This window comes from Megalobrama amblycephala, linkage group LG16, assembly GCF_018812025.1.
Source record: "Megalobrama amblycephala isolate DHTTF-2021 linkage group LG16, ASM1881202v1, whole genome shotgun sequence".
Taxonomy (NCBI): Eukaryota; Metazoa; Chordata; class Actinopteri; order Cypriniformes; family Xenocyprididae; genus Megalobrama; species Megalobrama amblycephala.
The window spans coordinates 23647522-23657658 of NC_063059.1; positions in this window are offsets into that span (position 1 = coordinate 23647522).

Consider the following 10137-nt stretch of genomic DNA (forward strand, 5'->3'; position numbering starts at 1 on the left):
ACTCACATTCAAAGCAACAAGTTTAAAGGGTTAGTTCACCCAAAAATGAAATTTCTGTCATTAATTACTCACCCTCATGTCATTCCACACCCATCTTCAGAACACAGATTAAGATATTTTTGATGAAATCCGAGAGGTATGTGACTCGTCTATAGACAGCAATATAATCAGCACTTTCAAGGTGCAGAAAGGTACTAAAGACATCGTTAAAACAGTCAACATGACTGCAGTGGTTCAAGTGGCTCAAAAACAAAACAAAACAAAACAAAAAACGACTTTATTCAATAATCTCTTTTCTTCTTTGTCATTATCCATATGTAGGTGACGCAGTAAGCACAGTGAAGGCTTCTGTGTTTACGCACGAATGGCCAAAGCTGATCACGTGAGCAGCACAACACATGCGTGTGAGCCGGCCAATAATGAGTCGGCGTTCTGACGTAGAACCTGGAAGCGCTGGACGTAAACAGCGTATGGAATGACACAGAAGAGAAGATATTGTTGAATAAAGTTATTTTATTGTTTTGTTTTTGCACACAAAAAGTATTCTCGTCGCTTCATAAAATTAAGGTTGAACCACTGCAGTTACGTCGACTGTTTTAACGACGTCTTTACTACCTTTCTGGACCTTGAAAGTGTTGATTATATTGTTGTCTATGGACAAGTCACATACCTCTCGGATTTCATCAAAAATATCTTAATTTGTGTTCTGAAGATGAACGAAGGTCTTACGGGTGTGGAACGACATGAGGGAGAGTAATTAATGACAGAAATTTCATTTTTGGGTAAACTAACCTTTTAAGTTCAGTGTGCAATTAGTGTACACCTTCTACCTGATTCCTGAAAATATTAAATATGTATAATTTTTAATTTTTCATATGCACTTTTAACTCTCTGATGCTTGATCCCCACTTTAAAAGCTATGATTACATTTGACCCTATACTTGTAATATATATATATATATATATATATATATATATATATATATATATATATATATACATATTCTTATGCCATTATGACAGCACACAGTCAACATGGCTGACTTTGCCTCTAACTTACACTATAATGTAACAAATTACTATAAATAGGCAATTAAACATGCATGCATGTTCTGCTTGTTTTTGTTTATTTTGCAACACTGAGGACAATGAAGAGAAACCTATGAAAAAATTCATTAAATATGTAAAGAATATGAATGAAAACATATTATTAATAAGGTTTTTTTTTCATATATATTTCAGTAATATCAGATTTCATGTACTCAGATTTTAGGTTCAAATGTCCTGTATGCACATCGAATATTATAGTTCACCCACAGAAAAAAATGCAGTTTGCTATTTAATAAGCAGCATTTTTTATTTTATTATTTTTTCTCAGAAATATCATTGTTTAAATTTTCCAGAAATATTATTATTATTTAAAAAAAATAATAATTTTCTTCCTTTGTGATTTAATACGTCATGCATAACAGGCTCTGTGCCAGCATGCAAATTTAATACGCGTCTATCGTTCAACATTCGCAAATAAAATATAAAAACTTGTAATCGAAATAATAGGGTATAGTAATTAAAAAAAAATCGTTAGTCTTTTGCTCTTTAACACCAAACAGTTGCTAATCATCTATGTATAGCGCTGATAACGAACGAAAGCTAAACCAGTTTAATCATGCTAATTGAATACGGAATTCCCCCGTTTCATCCCCTTTGACCTTTGTCCATCAGCTTCCGACTGCATCCATTGTTTAAATGCAGACGTCGTGCGCATGATGGAGAGCTAAACTGCTTAGATATGGAGACCTCCTGAGTCCTGCCCCACAGCAGATGAAGGACTGTGGAGGGGAATCCCCACGCAGGTACATGTCTGGGCATACAGCCCTAAGATGGCATCTGTCGCCTAAATGCAGTTAGTGGTATTGACATGAAATTCATTATTTTATAAAATCTGATACTGTTTATAGTGAGTTTTCATAGAAATAAATAAAATGAGTATAAATAAATATACAAGTAGTATTGTAAAAAAAAAAAACATACATACATACATACATATATATATATATATATATATATATATATATATATATATATATATATATATATATACATTTTTACATAAAACAGACTACTGCAATACTATTATTAGGCTAGTAGTATTTATTAATAATTGTATTATTTATATTGTAATTGGCGGTTTCAGAAATGAAGGAGAGTTACATAAACAGTCCCAAAAAACTAGTTTTTGTCAGTGTTTATTTAAAAAAAAAAAAAACATATTATGCAGAATATAAGATGTCATGTATTTAATTGTTGTCAGTACAATATATAACAATACAATATATACAATATAACATTATGACCACCTTCCTAATATTGTCATGGTCCCCTTTTTGCTGCCAAAATAGCCCTGACCCATCGAGGCATGGACTCCACAAGACCCCTGAAGGTGTGCTGTGGTATCTGGCACCAAGATATGTTTGTTCAGCACATCCCACAGATGCTCGATTGGATTGAGATCTGGGATATTTGGAGGCCAAGTCAACACCTCAAACTTGTTGTTGTGCTCCTCAAACCATTTTTGCTTTGTGGCAGGGTGCATTATCCTGCTGAAAGAGGCCACAGCCACCAGGGAATACCATTTCCATGAAAGAATGTACATGATCTGCAACAATGCTTAGGTAGGTGGTACGTGTCAAAGTAACATCCACATGGATGGCAGGACCCAAGCTTTCCCAGCAGAACATTGCACAAAGCATCACACTGCCTCCACCAGCTTGCCTTCTTCCCATAGTGCATCCTAGTGCCATGTGTTCCCCAGGTAAGTGACGCACACGCACCCGGCCATACACATGATGTAAAAGAAAACGTGATTCGTCAGACCAGGCCACCTTCTTCCATTGCTCCATGGTCCAGTTCTGATTCTCACGTGCCTACTGTTGGCGCTTTCAGCGGTGGACAGGGGTCAGCATGGGCACCCTGACTGGTCTGCGGCTATGCAGCCCCATACATATATATATGTATACACACATATACATAAATACAATATCTCACAGAAGTGAGTACACCCCTCACATTTTTGTAAATATTTTATTATATCTTTTCATGTGAAAACACTGAATAAGTGACACTTTGCTACAATGTAAAGTAGTGAGTGTACAGCTTGTATAACAGTGTAAATTTGCTGTCCCCTCAAAATAACTCAACACACAGCCATTAATGTCTAAACCGCTGGCCACAAAAGTGAGTACACCCCTAAGTAAAAATGTCCAAATTGGGCCCAATTAGCCATTTTTTCTCCCCAGTGTCATGTGACTCGTTAGTGTTGCAAGGTCTCAGTGTGAATGGGGAGCAGGTGTGTTAAATTTGGTGTTATCTCTCTCACTCTCTCATACTGGTCACTGGAAGTTCAACATGGCACCTCATGGCGAAGAACCATATCCAGAAGTTGTGTTTAGGAAATAGACGTATGAGTGCTGCCAGCATTGCTGTGGAGGTTGAAGGGATGGGGGGGTCAGCCTGTCAGTGCTCAGACCATACGCCACACACTGCATCAAATTGATCTGCATGGCTGTCGTCCCAGAAGGAAGCCTCTTCTAAAGATGATACACAAAAAAAGCCCGCAGACAGTTTGCTGAAGACAAGCCAGACTAAGGATATGGATTACTGGAACCATGTCCTGTGGTCTGATGAGACCAAGATAAACTTATTTGGTTCAGATGCTGTGCAGAAGCGTGTGTGGCGGCAACCAGGTGAGGAGTACAAAGACAAGTGTGTCTTGCCTACAGTCAAGCATGTCATGGTCTGGGGCTGCATGAGGTGCTGCCGGCACTGGGGAGCTACAGTTCATTGAGGGAACCATGAATGCCAACATGTACTGTGACATACTGAAGTTGAGCATGATCCACTCCCTTTGGAGACTGGGCCGCAGGGCATTATTCCAACACGATAACGACCCCAAACACACCTCCAAGACGACCACTGCCTTGCTAAAGAAGCTGAGGGTAAAGGTGATGGACTAAACCCTATTGAGCATCTGTGGGGCATCCTCAAATGGAAGGTGGAGGAGCGCAAGGTCTCTAACATCCACCAGCTCTGTGAGTGGAAGAGGACTCCAGTGGAAACCTGTGATGCTCTGGTGAACTCCATGCCCAAGAGGGTTAAGGCAGTGCTGGAAAATAATTTAGACCGGTTTAGACATTAATGGCTGTGTGTTGAGTTATTTTGAGGGGACAGCAAATTTACACTGTTATACAAGCTGTACACTCACTACTTTACATTGTAGCAAAGTGTCATTTCTTCAGTGTTGTCACATGAAAAGAATATAATAAAATAATTACAAAAATGTGAGAGGTGTACTCACTTCTGTGAGATACTGATATATATATATATATATATATATATATATATACACACACACAAACTTTTAATGTTAGATGCAATTAATCGTGATTAATCAAAATCGATTTGAAAGCTTCCTTTCAAAAATATTCTTTCATATTTATTTACATTATTTTTTTAAATGTTATTTTATTATTGGTATAGTGCAGGGTTCCTCAAATCCAGTTCTGGAGGGCCAAAGCCCTGCAGCGTTTAGTTCCAACCCTAATCAAACACACCTGAACAAACTAGTTAAGGTCTTCAGTTCAGAGTTATAGAGAATTGAAGGTGAGTTTGATCATGGTTTGAGCTAAACTCTGCAGGAGAGTGGCCCTCCGGGGCCTGAATTTGAGGAACAATGTCTAAAAGCTGCTATGTGACAAGGTGTACAGTAAACAAGCTAAAAAAAACCCAGAACTAAGTTTTTATAAGCTGTCGACCCCCAAAAAAACAATGTTTAAGGACACATTACTATATGTATGTCTTATAATAATATGACCCCTTGTGCTCTGTCTCACTGCCTGTATCCACTTTTGTGTCCTTAAACATTGTTTTTTGGGGTCGATGACTTATAAAAACTTAGTTCTGGGTTTTTTAGCTTGTTTGCTGTACACCATGTCACATAGCAGCTTTTAGACATTGTTCTGTTTTTTGTTATAAGCCAGAAATGACAAGGAGGCAGCCTCACGCTATGTAAAGTCAATGGAGACGGCTGGATTGTTTTCCCCTCCGGTGTGGGCGTGGCCTAAATACGTTCTGTCTCTATGGTACAGTGTTTTACTTGTGGTTTTTACCCCGAGGTTAGGCCACTGAGTACATACAGTCCTCTATGACATTGATACAAAGCTCAATGGTCAAACAAGTAACACGTTGATTTCCATCTTCATCTGTGGTGACACTTCAGCACAATGACACAAAAGACAGTCTCTTTACTGTAAATAAATAACTTTTCCCTTTGCTCCAGTGTCCACATGACAGCTGAGAACAATAAGTTCATTACCAAGAGTACCAAAGTTCACTACCTGATAGAGAAGATAGAGAAGGGATCCATACGCATGTTTCAGTGAGACTCTGCAATGGCTTCATCCGTTACCAAAACACAACGTCCACGTGGGTGTGAGCGTGATGACTCGAGACGAGAGTGAGGCTCAAATTTACCGTGTCCTGGTGACATCATCCTTTACTTTATCCCCTCCTCCTTCTTTCATTCTCCACCATATCTGATAAACCTGTCTCGAGCACTGCTTGTCCACCTCCCATCCCACATTTTTCACATATTAGTTTTCATTGTTGTCACCTTAATTGCCTGAAAACAGTCCCTGTTGGTGGCACAGGGCCGCAGCTGCCACCCTTCAAGGTAATGGAATGGTGTTGAGTGACAGACCCGAGAAAATGATCTGCAGATCTAAGAGGCTAACAAACAACCAGACTGCGGTTGCATTTAGCTGCCATGTGAAAAGTGGTCATCGACTCTGGTCATACTGTTATTTTGTGCATCATGTTCCATGATTGTGGCAGAAAGGTCAATTTGCATGTCACATATATCAAAAGGAAAAAAAAAAGGGAAAATATGCAAACTTCCTGATTCTCATTCAGTCATGTTTGAAAATTACTCATTTGTAATTGATTACTTAATATGAATGTCATAAGAATCCAAATCACTGAAAGCAGTAATCATTACAAATCAAGCAAAAATGATTACGCAAGTTTATTGCTTACATGTTTTTTCATAAATATTCTCAAAGAAACAGAAGTGAGAGAACATTCAATTGAAACCCAGTTTCAGTCACATTTGTGAGTGTTTACATAAAGGATTGTAAAAATATAAAAGGAACTAAAAGAGAACAAAATGTTTTGTTTACCACTGTGGACATGTTGCACTTACAACCATATTAAACTGTTGTCATTAGTGAAAAAAATGCATTTTTAAATATAATGCATATAATATATTCATACATTATATATATATATATATATATACACACACACAAATACATATATATATAGTTCTGTCATGAAACTCTAGATGGCGCAGGCTGATGGGTCTTAATGCAAGCTGATGATAATTACAACGTTAACTACTGACACAAGCTGATTGGTCCATGTCACTTCTGCAGCCAATGAGCTTGTTGCTCACACATTTAAATGGCTGGTTGGTTACATTCACTATAGCAGTTTGCAGCGCGCTTTCAGAGTTCGTCTAAAACCCTCCACCTTCCCCAGCTCCACCTGTATAGATCTGCTATGGGTTATTGATATCTGCTATTTGTGCAGCAGCACTGTCTTACTCACAGCAGCGTATCGGCGTATGTATTGGCAGTAGCAAATTCCTGTACTTGCTCTGCCGCAGCAGCAATAATCTACAATGGCTATAATCTACAGCAGCAGCAGCATAGCAGATCTATTCCGTCAAGACCAAATACAGAAATAATGATACATTTTAATACTGTTAATGAAACTTGACAACTAGACATAGAGAACATATGACTATAATTATCGACCGGTTAGTGGATAGAAGGTAAAAATTTAATCAACATTTCATATGTGATGTATGAATTTGTATAAAACAAATGACTGGGAAATTTCTTACACACATCCCTATATCAGATACCATTCACAGGTGTCCACATTCATCCTTTTCTCCGTAATGAAAGGTAGAGTAAGACAAAAAGCTCATTGTTCAAGTGATGGTCAAATGCACAGGGTGGGAAAGGCTATAGTGATGTCAGAGCTGCTCTAGGCATTACCTCATCTCCATCATCAAAGATCATTTCACACATGGTTGCAAACTGAGGCAGAAGGAGAGCAGTATTAATGGGTTTGGGGGTGGATTTTCGAGGGCTGTTAAGGCCAGCTGTTGCAAACATGACCCCATGTGACACCCACAGTCCCCAAACAATGGCTTGATAATGTAGGTTATTTTTAACACAAAGTGAAGGAATGTTTCACTCAAATCATGTTTATGCACTGCGGAGTTTCCCATTCCAGGGTTCCATTCGGCTGACTAGGCAGGAGTTGGTGCTGGGCTTTTGTTGGTTTATCAATTTCATGGTCCTCTGTTTTGTGGAAAGTCACACAGCACATATTGGATGTTACCACAAGTAGTTTCAAGCTGACCCTAAAAAGTGTTTAAAACCATTAAGTTTCATTAGCTGTATTAAAGGTTACGTAGTGCATTCTTCTAATTTATAGTGTAACAGACAATATGATGACTCACTGTCCCTAGTGACGGCGTGCTGAAAGCCGCGCACCTTCTCTTCATCTCCCGTGGGCTCTCTTGTTGCTAATTGTTGGAGTGTCACAACAATTAAGGTCATTGCTGAGTTTGTGTTTGCAAAAACCCGGAACCTGACACCACTTGATTCACTGACATCAAACAACGGGTCAGCGCTAGATTGTTTATCTGAGGAACGGGCAGAGGATCGCCCTCTTCATCATTGAGCAAGCTTGTGTTTAAAGCGCAGAAAGTGATGCCATCCCTCTGACATCACCTGCTGTGGGTGATGTAGATCTAGCTGGATCAAGTTTCTCACCCTTATCAAATGATACACTGGTCTCGGTCTGTGGACAGTGTTTACTTGGTTACGCTGAATGTTGTTGTTGTTGTCTGCTTCGGTCAGTAATGGTTTATGTGCAAATAATTTGAGTGATTTTGTAAGGGATATTTATAGATCAAGTGAATGAAAATCAAAACAATTTGAGAAGACCTAATATGTTTAAGGTAATTCAATTAAAGGATTAGTTCACTTTCAAATGAAAATTACCCAAGCCTTACTCACCCTCAAACCATCCTAGGTGTATATGACTTTCTTCTAACTGATGAACATATTCTGAGAGAGATATATTACGCATCCGAGCCTTATAATGGCAGTGAGTGATACCAGCGAGTATGAAGCTGAAGAAAGTGCTTCTAACCACATCCATCCATCCACCATAAACATACACCACACGGTTTATGTAGTGTACGCTTTTGAACTGTGAGAGTTTTACAGTTTCTTCATAAGTTGAATACGGAAGGAGGTCACATTGCTTCGCTTAAGAAGAATTTTATTAAAGGTGCCCAAGAATGCTTTTTCACAAGATGTAATATAAATCTAAGGTGTCTCATGAATGTGTCTGTGAAGTTTCAGCTCAAAATACCCCATAGATTTTTTTAAATTAATTTTTTTAACTGCCTGTTTTGGGGCATCATTAACAATGCACTGATTTACACTCGACGCCGCCCCTTTAAATGCTCACGCTCCCTGCCAAACGAGCTCTCGACTATATTACAGTGCATTTACAAAGTTCACACAGCTAATATAACCCTCAAATGGATCTTTACAAGATGTTCGTCATGCATACTGTATGCATGCTTCGAATTATATGAGTAAAGTATTTATTTTGATGTTAACGTTTTATTCTGAGTGAATTTGAGGCTATATGCTCTATGGCTAACGGCTAATGCTACATTGTTGGAGAGATTTATAAAGAATGAAGTTGTGTTTATGCATTATACAGACTGCAAGTGTTTAAAAATGAAAATAGCGACGGCTCGTCTCCGTGAATACAGTAAGAAACGATGGTAACTTTAACCGCATTTAACAGTACATTAGCAACATGCTAACGAAACATTTAGAAAGACAATTTACAAATATCACTAAAAATATCATGTTATCATGGATCATGTCAGTTATTGCTCCATCTGCATTTTCTCTATTGTTCTTGCTTGCTTACCTAGTCTGATGCTTCATCTGTGCACAGATCCAGACGTTACTGGCTTGTGTAATCCCTTAAACATGGGCTGGCATTATGCAAATATTGGGGCGTACACCCCGACTGTTACGTAACAGTCGGTGTTATGTTGAGATTCGCCTGTTTTTCGGAGGTCGTTTAAACAAATGAGATTTATATAAGAAGGAGGAAACAATGGAGTTTGAGACTCACTGTATGTCATTTCCATGTACTGAACTCTTGTTATTTAACTATGCCGAGGTAAATTCAATTTTTGAATCTAGGGCACCTTTAAAGGATTAGTTCACTTTCAAATTAAAATTTCTTGATAATTTACTCACCCCCATGTCATCCAAGATGTCCATGTCCTCCTTTCTTCAGTCGAAATAAAATTCAGGTTTTTGATGAAAACATTCCAGAATTATTCTCCTTATAGTGGACTTCAATAGACCCCAAACGGTTGAAGGTCAAAATTACAGTTTCAGTGCAACTTCAAAGGGCTTTAAACGATACCAGACAAGGAATAAGGGTCTTATCTAGGGAATGATCAGTCATTTTCAGGAAAAAAAAAAAAGTAAATGTATATGCTTTATGAACACAAATGATCACCTCTCAAGTGCTTCCGCCAGACCGCCTTCTGTATTCTTCAAAAAGCTTATGCTGTATGTCCTACACCTCCCTATTCAAATTACGGAATGAACGCGCAACAGTTCTGTTTTTTCCATAAGTTGAATAGGGAAGTTGTAGGACATACAGCGTAAGCTTTTTGAAGAATACGGAAAGCGGAAGCACTTGAGAGGTGATCGTGTGTGTTAATAAAGCATAAACATTTTTATTTTTTTTTTAGAAAATGACCGATCGTTTCGCTAGATAAGACCCTTATTCCTCGTCTGGTATTGTTTAAAGCCCTTTGAAGTTGCACTGAAACTAATTTTGACCTTCAACCGTTTGGGGTCTATTGAAGTCCACTATAAGGAGAATAATCCTGGAATGTTTTCATCAAAAACCTTAATTTCTTTTCGACTGAAGAAAGGGGGTGAGAAAATTATCAGG